The following is a 19,495-nucleotide window of genomic DNA, read 5'->3' as shown; positions in this document are numbered from 1 at the left end:
TCCTTGGTTAAGTAGAGGGTCAGAAAACAAAAAAGGAATGCTTTCAATCAGCTGGACTGACACATTGCCACAACAAGAAGCTCAAATGTAGTGACTGTGACCAGGCAGAATTTCTTCCTATTCTGTATAGGATCCTGGCTCAGAGGCATCTAAAAGCTTAACAGCATCCATGGTAGCTGTGAGGGTCAAAGGAAGCCACGACACAGGAATGCTAAGCAGTACTCCCAATTCCACACCACTAGAAAGTGATGGTGTGCCATAATTTAAACCCAAGAAGTTTGGTTCTTACAGCTTCTCCCTGTATGGACTCCCACGAGAATTAAATGAGATGATGCTTGTAAAATGCTTAGAACAACATGTGGCAATGTATTTGAAGGTCCACTAAGTATTATCTACTGTGAGTGTTCAAAATTTCTTTATAAATTTTAAAGAACCCTGCTAACTAGTTCACAATTACAGGTATTTGGCAATAGTTCTAAAGAGAAAGAGCAGGCTTTTTTCTTTCTTTTTTTTACAGCTTTTATTGTGAATTGAATGATATTTACATCTGAAAACATATGTTTTGCAGTCAACCTATTGTTTTTTGTTTCATTGCAATGATTACAATCCCCTCCATGCATCATTGGTTAATAGTATTTGCTTCTATTCCCTCTAGTTTTTTGGTTGTTGTTTTTTTTATGTGCACAAAAACACGCAGAAATACATAATCGTTTAAACAAAACAAAGGGCAAATTCTACAAGCCAGCCTCCTGGCTGCCAGCACACAGCTTTTCTCTTTCCATAAATCTAGAGTCCTCAACTGTTCTATCTCTCCATGCCATCACTTCTGCCTCAGATATCAGCCTTTGTCGAAGAAGAGATTTTCTGCTACAGACTACTGTTATGTGTCTTGCCAGTTGTTAGTGGGATATTAATTAAGAAGGATCAAGCTGGGTCTCAGTACCTTCTGACCAAACAAGCTACAGATGGTGGCAGCTCCGTCTGCTGAATGGGATAATCCCTTGTGTAGCGTGCCTCCAGCCTCTTCCTACTGATGTCTCCTTGTTCATCTGTTGTTGTTAAGTGCTGTCAAGTTGGTTCCGACCCATAGCGACCCTGAACAGGGTTTCCGTGGCTGTAAATCTTTACGGGAGTAGAAAGCCTCATCTTTCTCCCATGGAGCAGCTGGTAGTTTTGAACTGCTGACCTTGCGGTTCACAGCCCGATTCGTAACCACTACGCTCCTTGTTCATCTAGGGAGGATGAAATAGGATTCCAATAATGCTAACCCCATACTCTGTAATCCTCTTGGTGAAAGGGTTAGCCCAGATGCTGACAGAGCACATATGCAACTGAGAACTGAGCCCTAGTCAGGGTTGGGGATACTGTGGGCACATTAACTTCTTTAGCTAGTGCTTTGGGTCTGAGTTTCCTAAAGTTGTTGGAAAAGAAATACTACAAATAGGTGGATTTAAAGAAATAGACATTTTTTTTTTTTTCACAGTTTAGGAGGCTACATGTTGAAATTGTGGGGGAAAGGGCACAGTTTCTCTGTTCACTTTGGGTGAAGATCTTTGACTCAGCTTCTATAGCCCGACATTCCTTGGCAAATCTTTGCAAGGTCTCTTTCATCCCCTGTTTATACTTATTTGTCTCTGTGTCTACGCTGTTTTTTTTGTTTTTTGTTTTTTTTTACACAACTCAGATGCAATTAGATTAAAACACACCCCCACACTGATATGTTCACATTAGCATAACAAAGAAAAACTTATTTCCAGTAAAGATTGCATTCAGATTTTAGAATGATAACCGATTTTGGGAGGAATAGGCACAATTTAATCCATGGAGTTTTGCTGTGGCGCTGTGGGTTAACGCACTGGACTGCAGTGTTGTTTGAACCTCAATGTCGGCAGTTCAAGCTCACCGGCTACTTTACGGAAACCCTGTACAGGGTCACTACGAGTCAGAACCGACTCAATTGCACTTAACAATAAGAAGAATTCAACCCATAACATTTTGAGACTTAACGGTACTTGCTTTGACTTCTTCATAAAAGAATAAGCAATTTGGGAGACTGCCACGAATGTGCAATTAACATTACACTTTACTCTGTGTATCTATCAAAAATCTCTGACACCAGGACTGTGAGAATCTGCCATATTGGAAGTAGGAATGACAGATTCGTGGGTAAGAATAGTTGGTGTCTTTTCTATCCTTTCCTTTTTGTTCACACACTCTTTAAAAGAGCCTTCTTTTTTTAAGCATAAAGTGCTAAAGAGTGCTTAATTAGGTCAAAACTTGGGGGTAAGGCTAGGGAGAATTTAAAAAGGTCGGTAAATGAAATTATTATAGAAGCCATTTTGCAGTATTTATGCTTTGTCCTTTCTAAAGTTCCTTGTGCAAAGTACACATCCAAAATATATCCATGGGGCTGATTAATTGCAACATTTGGAAGGGGTGTAAGGGGCCCAGTAATTCCATTTCCAGGGGAGAGTTGAGTCATTTGTCCTTGCCGGAGGTTCACAATTTATATGATACCACTGGAAATCTCATGTGCATGAAAATTGTGCATTGTGCCATGGAGGTTCAGGTGGAAATAAAACCTGAAATGCCGAATCAAAATGGTTACTTTTATATCTAAAAAAAAAAAAAAAATTGTCCATAAAGTGAGTCTGTTAGAGTATATCATAAATAGCACTGTAGCTCTGACTGTGAGACAAACTGCAGAGGAATGGGCTGGGCTACATTTTCACAGAACAGCTGTTTCATATGCTGTCACCTCTGCACCTCTGTCACTTTACCTAAATGCCTATTCCATCATGAATCTGCTTCTGTAGGTTATTGAATAATTGCAAAAATCGTCTCCTCATCTTTTAAAAATACCTTTAATTCCCAGTGGTCTCCAACATTACTATATTATGAACTAAAGCAAAAATGCAAATTATAATGTGCTTCCCAAAAACACAGGCTTGATGGTAAGAAAAGGAAAGAAATGTAGAGGTTCCTCCTGTTGTTCACATAGATACACAAAAAGCAAATCCCAACCAAATGCAACGTTTCTTGGTGACACGGAAGGAGGCTTACTGATTATGACTAAGGCAGATGTATCCACTAAGTATAGAACGGAATTTGCCATGTGAAAGGTATTGTAGTGAAGCTTCAGTGCAGCCCTGCAAAGTCTCTGGCCTTACTATTGAAGAGAGAAGAGAAATAAGACATCATGGTACCAATGAAGGCAAAGAAGGTTTTGCTTTTGTTCTGTTTTTTAAGTCTGTGTGAGATTCACATCTTCAAACTTAAAATGTGCGTGACAAATGCAGAAAGGTAAGCGTTAGATAGTGCTGTGTTGACTGCCTAGCCAATCCAAGAAGACTTAAATGGAGTTAAGCTAATAATGTGGGGGCTCTTCACCATAATCTTTTGTACTCTTGTCTCTATCAACTGTTACTTGTCTATAACTAGGTCTCCTGTTGGGCACAATTGTACTTGTTGAATCTTTTTCTTCTTTCAACACAGCATGGATTCTGAATTCTTTCAATTGTATTATGTTATATAGTCAGACTTTAAAAAAAAAAAAAAAGAAGTAAAGCAAGAGAGTATTCAGATTTTAAATAGCAATTTACTAAAATAAATAAATAAATAAAAATGATGCCTTCAAAAAGTGTTAAGTACTTGTATCTAATTCTTTATTCTCTGTCCCTAGTTATTATATATTTATACTTCCTGTATCATCCCCTTTGAAAAGTGCCTACAATACCGAGTTAAAGATAAGATGGAGGATGGAGGAAGATTTATTAGCTTTTTATTTTGTTTCGTTTTGTTTCCCAAGGTTTTTATTGTGGATTGAGTGAAAGTTTACAGGGCAGAAAATCAGTTTTACATTCAACAAATCACACACCTTGTTTCACTACAATGATATCCCCTCCATGTACCATCAGTTAACAGTATTCTCTCTATTCACTTTAACTCTTTTTTTTTTTTAAAAAACGCTTTAGGCACATATAATAATTTACACCACCAAAGGGCACATTCTGCAAGTCTGCCTCTTGGCTGCCATCTCTTAGTCCCTCTCTTCCCATGAATCTAGAGTCCTCAGCTGCTCCCTCTCTCCATGTCCCCATCTCTGCCTCCATCTCTGGTATCACTGCTTCTCTGGATAAGTTCTCGCATTCTGCTTGTGGTCTTCTCCTTTGATGGTCCTAGGGTCTTTGTTTTTGGACTGTAAGATTACTACCAGGTTTTTACTACAAAACTTCTACCTTTACAATTGTGACAGTCGCAATTAGTCATGATAACAGTTATTCACTATTGAATCATAAGAGTCTTATCCCCATCTCTTTTAACCAGATCCATCTAGACAAGATGAAAACTATTCAGTGGGGACTCTTTTCCCCCCACACACTATTAAACTAAACTCACTGTTGAAACCTTGTAAAGCCAGTCACTTCGTGCCTTTATCGCCCCAGTTTGTTTTTGTTTTTTTTAAAGTTTGTTGGTGTTGGTGTGAAGTGCTGTCGAGTCAGTTCTGAGTCATAGCGACCCTGTATAGGGTTTCCGAGGAGCAGCTGGTAAGCTTGAACTGCCAACCTTGTAGTTCAAATGGCTATGTGGTCTGGCTCATTAACCCACAGTGCTACACCAGGACTCCAAATGTTATATTCCTACATATAGAGTAAAGAGCATGGAATTATAGTATTTGAGTGTATCTCGAACCTTAAGGAGCTCTGGTAGCATAGTGGTTACGAATCGGGCTGCGAACCTTAAGGTCAGCGGTTCGAAACTATCAGTCGCTCCACGGGAGAAACTTGAGGCTTTCTACTCCCGTAAAGATTTACACCCTCGGAAACCCTGTACAGGGTCGCTATGGGTCGGAACCGACTCGACGGTACCTAACAACAACAACAACAACAAGCAGCATCTATCCCACAACCTTTTGCAGAGCAAAGAAAGGCTCAATTAAAGTGAAAAGAGAGAGCATTCTGTAGGAAAAGGACTAGGGCTTTGGGGCCAGAGAGTACTGGGTTCACTTATAACTCCACAATTTCCTAGCTATATGACCTCAATCAGGTTACATAATACAGAGAAGTCTTGGTTTCCTTACCTGGAAAGGGTGTAAAAATGCCTACTTCTCAGGCCTCTTATAAGGATCAAACTAAATAAAAAACAAAATTCCAGCCCATAATAGTATACATAACAAGCACTCAATTTTTTGCCTCTCTTCCCTTGCCTAGGGTCATACCTCTAATCAGTGATGGAGTAGAAATTTCTGGGCTCACAGTCTGGTACCCCTTACACTCTGGGTTCCATCTTTGATTAGCTAGACTGAGCTGTGATGATCTAATAAAAGATGTCATAGGAGTCCAAGTAGGAGTCCTGATGTGGCACTGTGGGTTAATGTGTCAGACTACAAAGCCGTTTGAACTGCAAGGTCGGCAGTTCAAGCTCACCAGCTGCTCCTCGGAAACCCTATATAAGGTCGCTATGGGTCGGAATCCACTTGATGGCACTTAACAACAACAACCAGTGTGACTCTAACAGCATTGATAATGAGTTCCAACCAACTTCAAAAGGATCCCAGTACTCTAACTGCTGTCACGGTTGCTGAGAAATGTAACCAGTATTCTTTAGTATCAACAAGAAGAAAACGTACAGAACAAATCCTAAGAAACAAAACTCAAAGTTTTTGTGCTTATATATGAACCTTAGGGAGAAGACACTCGTAGGGTGAAGGGTTAACATTTATTAAGCACCTACCAAAAACGAAGCACTGGTTTCAACAAGACTATGAAATAGGTGTTATTACCCCCATTTACAGATATGGGCTCAGAGAGGTTGAGGGACTAATCCTGGGAAATAGGGTAGTAAATGTCACTGCCAAGATATAAAGCCAGGCATCTCTGACTTTAAAGCTCACACAACCTCCCAGATTGTTCACTTTAGCACATGCTGGCCAAAGCTTGTTGAATGAAGTTTTAAGTGTGAGTGCTTGGAATGATAGTCATCTGATCATAAATCAGAGAGACCGGCCAATGCATTTAAAGGCGTGCTGTATGAAATGCTTTCTATAACCTATCATATCGACACATATGAACCTTTTATTAGAAAAGGACAATTTTTACAAGTTGAACACTAAGACTGTATTAAGAAGCATCTAATAATTATGTTTACTAGGCAAACATTGTTTTCTAATCAGTTTTATAAATCCACTGACTTCAAGAACCTATAGAATATGCTCATTATGAAATAACATCAGTTTCCCATTTTTCATTTTTTGCAATACAAGACTAAATAATCAAAAAGAAAGTGACACCCAGAACAGAAAAAAGAAAAGAAAAAAGAACAAATTGCCATGTATATTAGAAGATCCAACAACAAAAGCAACCTAATTTTTAAAAACAGATTATTATTATTATGGGGTGAAGAGCTCTAGTAGTGTAATTGTTATGCATTGGGCTGCTAATCTCAAAGCCAACAGTTAGAAACCACCAACTGCTCCGGTAAAGATTGACAGCCTCGGCACCCCTATGCAGGGTCGCTGTGAGTCACCATGTAACCACTATCATCACCATTGTGGGCCGTTCTACTCTGCCACATGGGGTCACTATCAGTCAAAGAAAAAGAAACCCAAAAAACCACAACAATAAACAAGAAGAAAGAGCAATCAACATCCATTAATAATCAGAAAGTGTACTGTATGAAAAATGGGTCTAGGAAAATTGGGGGGAAAAAAACAAAAACAAAAACAGATAGGTCTCTATTTTTAAACATAATCTCATGATGATTGAGAAATCATCTGGTGTAATTCAGAAAAAGTCCTATTTTGTAAACTATTCAGGTTCTGTGATTTTATGGAAGCTGTATTTGTTGAGGTACAGTTTAGCAAATGTAAAAAGATCCAAAATATTCTCACATAAACACCTGAGCATAAGCAGCTCAGAGCTGAAAAGATAGTGTAATATACCAGACACACAAGGCCCAAATAGCTTTGGGTACACAATCCTCAACACCTGACTTCCATGTCATGATTCAAGAGGGTTGTTCAGATCTGCAATCCAAAAGAAAGGAGCAAAGTAGAGCAGACTCCTTTCTGTCAGCTGAAGTTTTGTAAGGAAGGCTAGGCAATGTTTGCAGATAAAATTCTATTAGTAAGGCAGACAGGAAGAGCTGGTAAGGGGGATAGCATTACGGGGACTCAATCTGCTAACCATGGTATAGATCTTAATGTGCTATTTTGAAAATTATTCTGTTAAAAGCAATTTCAAATGGTAAAGTTTTCACAAATTTCATAGGATACAGCTATATACTACTAAGCAGGACCAGCCATTCAGTATGGATTGTACCCCAAAATAGAGAAAACAAAAATCCTCAAAACTGGACCAATAAATAATATCAGAAAATATAGAAGTTTCAAAGACGTAATTTTTCTTGGATCAACAATCAATGCTCATTGTTCCAAGCAGCAGACTAAAACCTAAAAGACATATTTCATTATGCAAATTGGCCGCAAATGACCTCTTTAAAATGTTAAAGAGCAAAGATGTCAGTCCCAAGTCATAGTATTTTCAATTGCCTCATATTCAAGCTACAGATGTAAAATAAATAAGGAAGACTGTAGAAAAATCAGTGCATTTCAATTATGGTGTTGGCAATTAATACTGAAAGGGACTGCCAGAAGAACAAACAAATCTGTTTTGCAAGAAGTGCAGCCAGAATGCTCCTTAGAAGCCAGGAATACTACACTTCATCGCTCATCATTTGGATATGTTGTCAGGAGAGACCTGTCCCTAGAGAAGGACATTGTGTTCGGAAAAGTGGAGCATCAGTGAAAAAGAGGAAAACCTCTCAATGAGATGGATTGATAAATAACAGCAACAATGGGTTCACATACAACAATTGTCAGGATGGTGCAGGATCAGGCAGTGTTTTGTTCTGTTGTTCAGAGGGTAATAACAACAACAACAGTAACTGCATGAATTATACCCATTTTAAATATAAAAAGCAGATGCTCAAAAAGAATGAAGTCATATGTCAATATCACGCTAATAGTTGTCTGCTTCCAAAGGCTGTGAGGACTGCTGTAAGAAATTCCTACATTTAGACATACCACCTAATGACTTTCCTAAAATATTATTTAATGCCATTAAAAATCTTTACCACATGCTTATAACCAGTGAAAGAAAATTAAAGTGAGATATGGCACGAGGTATGGGGCTGTTGCCTCCTTCCGGGCTCCTTTCCTCGCCCATTTTAATTACTTAGGAAAAATTCCTGTCTTCCCCCTACCTTTTAGTATATTGCAGTGACAAATTAATTTAATCAGAAAACTCTGGCAAAGTATGAAATTTGTTGCAAGGATTTATTTTCCTTGTATGCATGACTAATCTATGGCAAAAGAATGTGAGTTCAAGTTCACAAACTGGTATGTCTGAAAAAGAGTTTATTGAATTTAGAACTATATCAATTGATGGTCCTGTAATTATGTTCACTTTGAGATCAATAAAGTTTTAGGATGCCTATTCTATTTAATAATTTACTTTTGGATAGTAGACTAGATGGTGAAAAAATAGTTAATTTGTTAAGTGTTCCCAGAATTAAAATAAATCTTTAATTTCCGCTTTTCTCTCTGTAGTTCTGGAAGGACCAACTTATTTTGAATGACAAATGGTCAAGTTAATTATAAATTTTGGTGTTGTGTTAAGGTTCTATTATTTAAAGCTAGTCTATATCAGTTCATTAGCATATTATAATTAATTTGCAGCAAACACCTTCACATTTTTACAAAGTCAATCATTTTTATTTATAACTTTAAATAACAATTAAGCTTTATTGTCTAGTATTATAAAACTATTGGCTGCTGCTGCCCTTTACTGGTTTGCAGTGGTACCACAAATCACAGGTCTTGGTTAGCTGTCAAAGGCAGAAAAATCCCCACATGCTATGCATCATTACAAATAATGCATATTTGTGAAGACCAGCCAGGGAGCTATCTGGCATAATCCTTCTTTACCCCTGGGTTCACAGGGGTACTGAACGATTTATTATATATTGTCTTTTCTCCACATGAAATCAAGTTCAACAGGAGTCTGCATTTGTTCTTTCAATATTACCTTACATACCCAAGTGTTCATCTCTGTCTTCATGGAAACCCAAGTTGATTAGGGTCAGTGAGTAGACATTTTCGTTGACTTTTACGTAAATCTAGCACATTGAACGTAAGAGATGAGAGTGAGGCAAATGTAAAAAAAAACAAACATGATAATTATATAATGGGTCCCACATGAAATGGATACCATAAAACCATTCAAAGTTTTTATTTTGTCTAAAAACTTCTTATAGGAGCAGTATCTATAGGTGGGGATTTTTAAATTGTGGCTTTTATTTTTTATCACAATGCTTCCTTGCAGTATTGATTTACAGTTACTGATTTTATATTCTGGTCATTCTGAAATGTGAATGTATTGTTTCTTCCTGAACACATACACAATGATATTTAGTATTCTCTCTGGCCCTAAACATAATAAGCTTGGTAAAACTAGACTCTGGGACAATTAAGCCTTCCCATTTGACCTTCATCATGATGCCCTAGCCTCTGGGCTCTGTGGTACTCTATTCAGCAGCTTGCCAACACTAGACATAATGTTTTAGTCTCTTGTTCTTAAGCGTTCTTATAAAGATGTGCAACAAAAACTGGAAATCCCATCTGAGTCTCTCTGGGTTGAATTCAGTTCTTAACGTGGAAGGGGTAGAGATGGAACTTGTACAATGTGTAAACACATGATTAGATAACATCTTGAGTGAGAAAATGAGGTTTGCTTTGGCTAAAACATACTATTTCATGTGGACCACATCTTTTCCCAGAGGTGCTCAAGATAATCAACTGAAGTCTTGACTTAAACTGCCTTCCCACGTGAAACATTCCACCCCCCCTCTATTTTCATATCTATGGCAAGGACATTGTAGAAAGCATTATTCCATTTCCTTTTTTTTTTTTTTTGACAACCTTGAAGAAAAATCCTTGTCTGCTTTTACTACTAAGAACATTTATACTTTTTCTACGTATCTACTGGTCTTTCTGTCTTATGTCATAAAATATTATCAGTTCATTCACAAGGTTTTCTCATTCTTTTGTCCACTTGTTATTGTTGTTAGGTGCTGTCCAGTTGGTTCCGTCTCATAGCAACCCTGTATAGGGTTTCTGAGGAGCAGCTGGTGAGTTTGAACCACTGAACTTGCAGTTCATACTGACCTTGCAGCCCAGTGCTTATCCTACAGCATCGGCATAAAAATAGAAAAGGTACATGAACATTGATGTCATGTGTATTTTAAGCCTTATCCTAATTTCAATTTGTTTCTGCTCCTTTTACGTTTTGGTCCTTTTTAATGTACCCTAGAATTGACCTGAAATCCTTTCTGAAATATGATGGATGTACACTTTTAAAACAGACAGTGGAGAGAGAAACAATTTCCAGAAAACAACAGAAATAAGGTCTCAATAGATTTTAATTGCTGATATTAATAAAAATGAAAAGCAAAATGCTAGCTGACACTAAGTGTAGAAAGTACTATACTATGTGTTTATTGTTGTTGTTGTTAAGTGCCATCGAGTTGGTTCCAACCCATAGCAAGGGTTTCCAAGGAGCAGCTGGTAAGCTTGAACCACCAACCTTGCAATTCAAACTACTTTGCAGTCTGGCGCATTAGCCCACAGTGCCACACCAGGACTCCACACTGTGTGTTTGGAATATACATATGGTTACTAAAGGGTCAAAAGTACTTCATAGAGAGAGGGCTGTGTAACACATCAAAACAGTACAGTCTTAATATGGGTAAGCCTCAGAGTTGCAGAAACGTCAGTTAAACTGGTGATTTCCTATAACTTTCAGTTAGGCTTTATGAACAAAATCCTGTATCTTGAGCCACAATGACTTCCTCAACATGCTAGGCAAGCTTAAAGCTTAGTTAGTGCCATTGCACCAGCTGTTCCCTCTGCCTGGAACATACAGTCTTCTCGTCTAATATCTGTGGGACTACCTGTTTTTCCTCTGTAAGTCTGTTTAAATATCACCTTCTCTATTGAGGTCTATACTCAATCCTCTATCTTATACTGCATTTACCCTCAAAACAACATTCCCAGCCTTTACTATCCTGATATTCTTCTTGTTTCCATATATTTTTTATCCTTAACCATAGAAAAATTTCTTCTTAATTATCTTCATTACTTACATTCTTTATCCCCCAATTAGAAGGTAAATTTCATGAGTTCAATCTTTGTTTTGTTCACTGTAGAGTCCCAGGTTCTCAGAGCAATGTACATATTAAATACTCAATAGCTATTTGGTTGAATGAACAAATGAAAGATCTGTACACTTTTAAAATTTGAACAAAAATTAAAATGTCAGAGCTTTCCAGGATCTTTGTCACCCTTGTCTAATTAAAAAACATGTAACGGACACTATTTTTATGTAAATATTTTTTTGCTGCAATCTCACCATTATCTTGCATATCCATTTTTCTCTTTATATTTCAACAACTACCATTTTAATGTAAAATACTGTTACTTCCTACCTTGTTAAATAAAGTTTTTATTGCTTTCCATGCTTCTAGTATTTCCTATTTCCAATCCATTATGAACATTCTTTTCAGACTAACTACTGAATTAAGCAAGCAAACAAACAAACTAACAAAATCCCCCAATATTCATGACTCTTCCCTTTTTGGAACACTAATTGTTCCATGTTATCTAATGGAAAATACCAAGCTCTACATTGGGGAATTCAAGGAGCGTTGGTCTCTGTTTGTTTGTTGTTGTTGTTAAGTGCCGTCGAGTCGGTTCCGACCCATAGTGACCCTGTACAGGTCTCTGAGACTATCAAATTTTCCAAATTATGCTCACAATTAATTAATTTAATACCTTAATTCCAACAGCTCTTCTTTCCCACTATCTCCTAAAATTCTTTTGACTTTTCCGGCTTCATTGTTTTTGCTCTTGCCCAGGCTTCTGCTGAAATAACTTTTCTTCCCTTAGTGATCTAAACTCTAAACTTTCAAGCTTAACATCCCATCGCTTTCAATGAAATGTTACCTAATGTGGTTGAAGATCAATTCTACTCGTTGTTGTTATGTGCCGTGGAGTCGGTTCTGACTCATAGTGACCCTGTAACAGGGTTTCTGAGGCTGTAAATCTTTACGGGAGCAGAAAGCCTCATCTTTCTCCCGCAGAACTGCTGAGGTTAGTTTTGAACTGCTGACCCTGAGGTTAGTAGCCCGATTCGTAACCACAAAGCTACCACTACGCTTCATTGTTAGTTAATTCTTTTTATTTCTCTGTTTATCCTTACATTGTGTGGGATTGTTATATAAATCTTAAAGCAATATTTGAGAGCCTAAGAAAGAGATACTTTAAGAATAATCATCATGGTTTATACTTACTCTGTACTTGTATTTGGTACAGTGTTATATATGGTCAAAAATGCTTGTTATTTAAATATAATTAAAATTTTAATGCCAGAATTTATACTGACATCAATAATGAAAGATTCAATATTATAATATTGATAGTAAATAACAGCTAACATTTACAAAATGTGTATGTTGTTTACCAAAATGCCACACTTGATGATGACAGAAATCTTATTAAGTACATAGTATTTATCCCACTTTACAGATGAGAAAATAGCAGATAGGAACACATGAGAAAACTGAGTAAGAAAGATTAAGTCAGTTAACCTAAGACCATGACTGTGACACAAACTCTCAAGGACTGGAACTCTGATATTTGGTGATACTAGATCTTTGCTTTTGACAATGAAGCATGCCACATTTCAGAAGGATTTTAACTCGAATACACAGAAAATATATGCACGTGTATAATATACTTAGTTGCTAGAGAAGAACATTATGCTTGATAAAGTAAGGGGTCATTGTAAAAAAGGGAAGACCTTCAATGAGAGGGATTGACACATTGGCTGTAACTGAAGACTCCAACACAACAGTGGTTGGGAGGATGGTGCAGGGCTCTGTAGTATTGCATAGGTCCTTTATGAATCAAAACCTACTCGCCTCATAACAACAACATCTACTAGTACATTGTTTGAATGATAATGTGTTTTATAAATCAGACCTTTATGGAAGTCTGATTGAAATAATTCACAAGGGCATTTTGCATAGATGTATTAGTGTTGGTAAAGAAAGTCCAATAATCATTGAATGGTTTTGAAGAAACTCAGTAGAAATAAAAAGTTCCAAAGCTTTTACTATCTCATGGTTGGATCTGGTAGTTTCCAGAGAACTGGTGCTTACCAGTTTAGTAATACACTTCTAGGAGATACTTTGGCAACTTGTAGTTAATATATGTTGTTGTTACTAGGTGCCATGGAGTCGGTACCAACTCATAGGAACCCTATGCACTATGCTAATATATAGGTTCTAGATAATTGGTCCTCAGAGAGCAAGATTACAACCTAACTGCATTGTGTGGTAAATGCTTGATTTCTTCCTTAAAAAAAAAAAAAATATATATAGTTCCTGGGGTGGGGCTGTGGGTTAATGCATCAGACTGCAAAGCCGTTTGAACTGCAAGGTCAGTGGTTCAAGCTCACCAGCTGCTCCTCGGAAACCCTATACAGAGTCACTATGACTCAGAACCGACTTGACGGCACTTAACAACAAATCTATATCTATATCTAGGTTTAGATCTATGTATATTAACGTCCATGGCCAGCTAATATTTTTGAGGAATTAGATGCACACCCCACTTAATTCAAATACATAGAAATTTACATACAACTTTTAGAAACCAGAGATCATATTCTATTACCCAAGAATATGAAGGATACATTTAGTTTTGCTTCAGTTCTACTACTTTTTAATATTTCATTTAAATTAATCTCAACCTCAAAGTAAGTCTCCAAATGCAAAAGCTGGACAAAACCTCAGGCTAGTGATACTCAAGCTTTAATGTGTTTAAATGTAAAATACCTGATGCAATGCCGATTTAGACATGGTGTGATGGGTTCAGTAACTGTCTTTTTAGCTTGCCCCCAAGGTGATTCAGAGGCAGGTAGTCCATGAGCCCCACTTTGAGAAATACTGCCTTGGACTCATCTCTTTCAATTTCCTCATTTTGCTGATGAGACAATTAAGAACCAGAGAAGTGAAAAGCTTTGTCTAAATTCACACACGGAAGAAATATTTTAAGCATGTGATCTATTGGCTACTGGTTTAGTCTTACCAACTTTATATCTCAAGCCATGATATTTCCACTAGCCTCATCTGCATGTGAAAGTTGGACAGTGAATACGGAAGTCCTCAGAGAATTGATGCATTTGAGTTATGGTGTTGGAGAAGAATTTTTAAAGTACCATGTATTGCTAGAAAACCAAACAAACCTGTGTTGGGAGAAGTATAAACAGTATGCTTCTTAGAAGCCAAGATGGCTAGACTTCGTCTCTGATACTTCAGATATATTAACAGACAGGACCAGTCCCTGGAGAAGGACATCGTGCTTGGTAAAGTTTGTTGTTGTTAAGTACTGTGGAGTCGGTTCCGACTCATAGTGACCCTGCACAGGGTTTCCGAGGCTGTAAATCTTTATGGGAGCAGAACGCCTCATCTTTCTCCCGCAGAACAGCTGGTAGTTTTGAACTGCTGACCTTGAAGTTAGCAGCCCGATTCGTAGCCACTACGCTACCAGAGCTCCTTTGGTAAAGTTTAGAGTCAGTGATAAAGAGGGAAACCCCCAATGAGATGGATTGGCACAGTGGCAGAAGCAATGAGCTGAAGCACAGCAATGATTGTGAGGTTGGCATAGGACCAGGCAGTGTTTTGTTCTGTAGTGCAATAAGGTTGCTATGAGTCCAGAACTGACTCAAAGGTACTTAACAACAACAACAACATTGTATCTCATAGGATTTTCTGAAAACTTGACTTCTACAATCTAAGCATGTAATAAGTTTTATGCTAAACCTAGTGTGGCACTGCAGGTTCATGCACTGGACTGCAAAGTCAGTTTGAACTGCAATGTGGGCAATTCAAGCTCACCAGCTGCTCCACAGAAGCCTATACGTGGGTTGGAACCATCTCAATGGCACTTCACAACAACAACAAGCTAAACCTGCATTTAGGCTGGTCTCAGATTTTTGTTGCTGGGGTCCTGGGTTGTGCTAATGAATGCTGGGTGAGCTGTACTCATTCAGTTATTCTAGTCTATCAATCAATACTTAATATACTTGTAAACATCTTAATTTAACATATATGCCATGATATATGGTAATAACAATCTAGCTCAGCTCTCTTCCTTTATTGCAAACTCAGCTTTCTGAAGACTGGGGCAGATTTAGTGTCATGATAGTGACTGTGGAGAGAGGTAGCTTGCAAAGTCTCATTTTACACACATATCAAGAAGACTGAGGTTTACAAATACAGAAAGCTGTTGGGAGTATATGGGAAGGACACGTTTTTGTTGTTTTTCAAATAGTTGATTCTTTTTTTCTTATTACCAATACATCTTCTGGGGTTTTTTTCAGACATAAACCGCTTAAGGGGCTGATTACCTGTTCTATCTCTGCCCAAACTAAGCAAAACCAAACAGCCTCCCCAAATTCCCCTTTAACTTAGAGACGTACTTGGCTACTGTGAACATCCATTTATTGCTGTTGTTTATCCATTATGCTTGATCATTTCTAAAGTTCGTGATTTTAACATCTTTTCCTATCTTATTGTATTTTCTCTTCTCTTTTTTTGACAAAAAGAGTTTTCCTGCAAACGGAGTTGAAAAGAAGCCCAGTGATTTGGTAGAGCAACAATGCAAACCAATGTGGACTAGGAACTTCTATCTAAGGTTTTATTGCTATCTATAATTACTAATTATTCAACTTTCCATTATTCATATGTGGCTTGTTGTTGTTGAGTTGGTTCTGACCCATAGAGACCCTTATAGGGGTTCCAAGGAGCAACTGGAAGCTTGATCCTGTGGTTCAAACCAATTTTGCAGTCCAGAGAATTAACCCACAGAACCACACCCAGACTCCCTGGATAAATGTTGGGGCCTTGGGTTTTCTGGTCAATTGTCTGCTGCGGAGCCATGTTCTCATGCTGTCAGGGAAATCCAGCTATTTTAAATACCAATCTAAGCACAAGATCTCATTAGGAAGGTATGTCTCTTGCCAAAAGAAGGCATATAATGTATTCCAAAAGCAAATAGAGATGGTTCTAAAATTATATGTTGTTTTAGTTCACTCACTTCCCTTACATAGATTACTAAGAACTGAATGGGCAGTGTTTGACAGTATTATGTTGAGCCAAAGGGAATAGCCATTTTTGTAGGTCAGTACAGCAATGGGTGAAATATTGTCATGCTTATCTGTCTCCGCCTAACTAAAATAGGATGTTTCTTTTTCTCTTGTTTTTTTCCCTCCTATTGCCTTAATTCTTCTTGTAGGTTATCTTCAGTGTCATAATGTTTATGAGCGCTCATTGTCAAAGCTGTATGGTGCTGTGAGTTGTAGTCAGACTGAACTACTCAGAAATGTCAAGATATGTCCTGCTGTAGTAAGCCTTCTGATACTCTGCCACTGCTTCCCTTGTCAGAATATCTTTTAGTCCTTTGTCTGCTGAATGAACACCAAGTCATCTTTTAATGTGTCACATCATCTGCATAGTTTTTCTTTCCATCCCCAAAGAGAAACAACCATCCTCTCCTTTGGAGCTCACGGTTCCTTGCAGAGTTCTATCTCAGCTCTTGCAGAAGTTTGACATTTGTTTATAAGTTTGTCTTTCCCATTAGAAAATAATCTACTAGAAGGACTGCCATATTAATCTTGTTATTTCTAATGTGGTTCTGAGCACATATTATTTCTTTTTTAGCTACCATCAAGTTGACCACAATCCATCGTAACCTCATGTGAAATGAAGTGAAACACTGTCCAGTCTTGAGCTATCCTCATGATGGATTGCTAATTGGACCATTGTGACCCATAGGGTTTGAACCGGCTGATTTTCAGAAGATTACCAGGACTTTCTTCTTCCCAGCACACAGGAAGTATTGAATTCAAGTCAGTGTAAGAGAGGAAGTAAAAAAAAAAAAGGAATGAGGGGTCCAAGAAACTATTTTGACAAGAGCATAGGAATTTTACAATTTTGTTATTTTCCATGGAATTTCCAAATTTAAAAAAGTGCCAATCAAGTTCTTTCCTGATTTTTGAAGTAAGGTAATAATTCATAATGCCTCTAGGTTTATTCCTTTCCTTTAAAAATCGAGGCAAGAATGAAGAGAATTAGTCATTTTCTGTAGGAAAGGGAGCTTTTTTGCCAGGGGAGATGGCAGCCTACTGGGAAGTAAAGGTCATTTGGCAGAAATCCATCTTACTCACTAGAAACCAGCTTACATCTGCTGCCTCCATTCAGAATAGAAGTTAAAGGATGGGAGAGAGAGAGCTGCTAAAAACAGCAGTCAGAAGAATAATTTCAGAATTGTAAACTAAACCTAGAGGCCGGAAGTCAAGAAAAGCAGATGATATATCTGGGTAGATTGCACCCCAAACTAAACGGTACCCTGTGATCTTAAATTTTTCCTTCTGTGTCTGCTGTTTTTCTAATCTTGAGATATCTTCTCTCATGGCTATTCTTACAGCAATGGGATATGCAATTTTAGCTGGGTCCTTATTGCATTGTATGACATCATCAGAACCCACTGGAGATGCTGCTACCTCAGAGGAGCGCTACTCTTTTGTAGTTTGAGTCAATGATCTGATAGAAACCTTTGAAGCTCTACACTGTGAGTTCTTTGAAGCCATCCGAGTTATGTATATCTTAGTTCCTTCTTGGGTACACAAGGTGACTCCAGACATGACTGGTACAGTTACATTTCCCTTTATAGCCAGTATAGCACTACAAATGCACAAGGCAGTTAATTGCTTAATTCTCTTTTTCCAGCATGACTGTGAACTCCCTGACTTTGGAGCATTATGTCCCCTCACCCCCTGCACCAAGGACAGTCCTGGAAGGAAGTTTGAGTTCAATCAATGTCTATTGAATTGATGATGAGAACTACAGGGATGGATTTGATGGAAACATCTGTAAATTAGACAAAAAGTGTTTACTCAATCTTCCTCCGTATATTTTCCTACTCAATTTGAAATGGCTGCTGAGTTTGTTGTTCTAGAGTAATTAAAAATATAAAATGTTCATTTGAAGAAATCTACACAGCTCTTGATTTTTTGAGACTGGATTTTTTCAGCCAACATACTAGATTAATTGTGGATTTTTTTCTTCTTGAAGGAAGTTAATGATCTTAATAAGCAGACAAACTAAGCAAAATGAAATTTAAGTACACAGATATTTACGGAGTTCATTCAGACCATAGCATAACTCAAACCTGCTGCGGGGTATGTCTTTTTCTTACCTTAGAAAAGAGATAAATTTAAACAAATATTGACTATGCTTTCTGTATCTCAAAGAAAGCAAAATGGATAATGAGAAAACAGGGTGCCATGATTTGGGTAAGCTTATTCGTTGGATAAAAATGTCTTGTATTGGCTCTCTAAAAGCATAAACATAAAGAAATTACTTCATTTGATTTTTCATGAAAGAGAGAAAGCAAACAAGTCTTATTTCCCCTAAACATTTCTAGGAAAAGAGACATGAAATATTTGACTAAAATGGAACATTTCTTTCTTTAAGTATATGTATTATACATAATTTATATTTTGATAATATTTTTCATTTTACTTTCACTAAGCAGCTAATTTTATTCTTTTAAAACTATTTCCCACAATATCAAATATTAGGAAAACAGATGGGTGCTAAAGGTCACGTTCCTCACATTAGTTATTAACTAGCATTGGATTTGATGATATACTATTCTCCATGTTTCAGAATTTATAATATAGTAAATTGCATATTTAAAATATATATATTATATGTCCTTTGGTTGATTTTCAATCTCTGGAGAAGCTAAATGCCTATGTTGGGTGTGTTTGGTGCTTGGATCTCTGGAGAAGCTAAATGCCTATGTTGGGTGTGTTTGGTGCTTGGGTAGTTTGGGCCTATAAATTTAAAATTACAAGACAAGTATACTTGGTACAGGTACAACAGCAGTGTCTAGTGATCCACCCCAGCCCAGATACTTAGGGCTTGTTAGCGGTTTAAATGTCTAAATATTTAAGCATTAAAAAGCTTGTCAGGTAAGAAACTTCAAAACTTGTCACAACTGCACTGCTAAATGGCTCTGTAATAAAACATGTCCCTGAGCACAAAGTGGAAGCAAGAAAGAGCTAAAGGTTTTACAACTGCTAGGAAGGATGTTTCTATTGGGACGGAAGCAGCAGTTGTAAAAAGCATCTATCATGTAGTTTTTTTTGTTTGTTTGTTTGTTTTTAAAGCCAAACCTATTGCCATAGAATCAGCATTCCCACTCAGGGTGGTGGTGGTGGTTGTTAGCTTCTTTGGTTTGATTTTGACTCATAGTGATCCTGTATAGGCTTTCTGAAGTTGTAAATCTTTATTTATTTATTTTTTT

This window comes from Chrysochloris asiatica, unplaced genomic scaffold, assembly GCF_000296735.1.
Source record: "Chrysochloris asiatica unplaced genomic scaffold, ChrAsi1.0 scaffold00085, whole genome shotgun sequence".
NCBI classification, from domain to species: domain Eukaryota; kingdom Metazoa; phylum Chordata; class Mammalia; order Afrosoricida; family Chrysochloridae; genus Chrysochloris; species Chrysochloris asiatica.
This window is presented reverse-complemented; position numbering follows the sequence as displayed.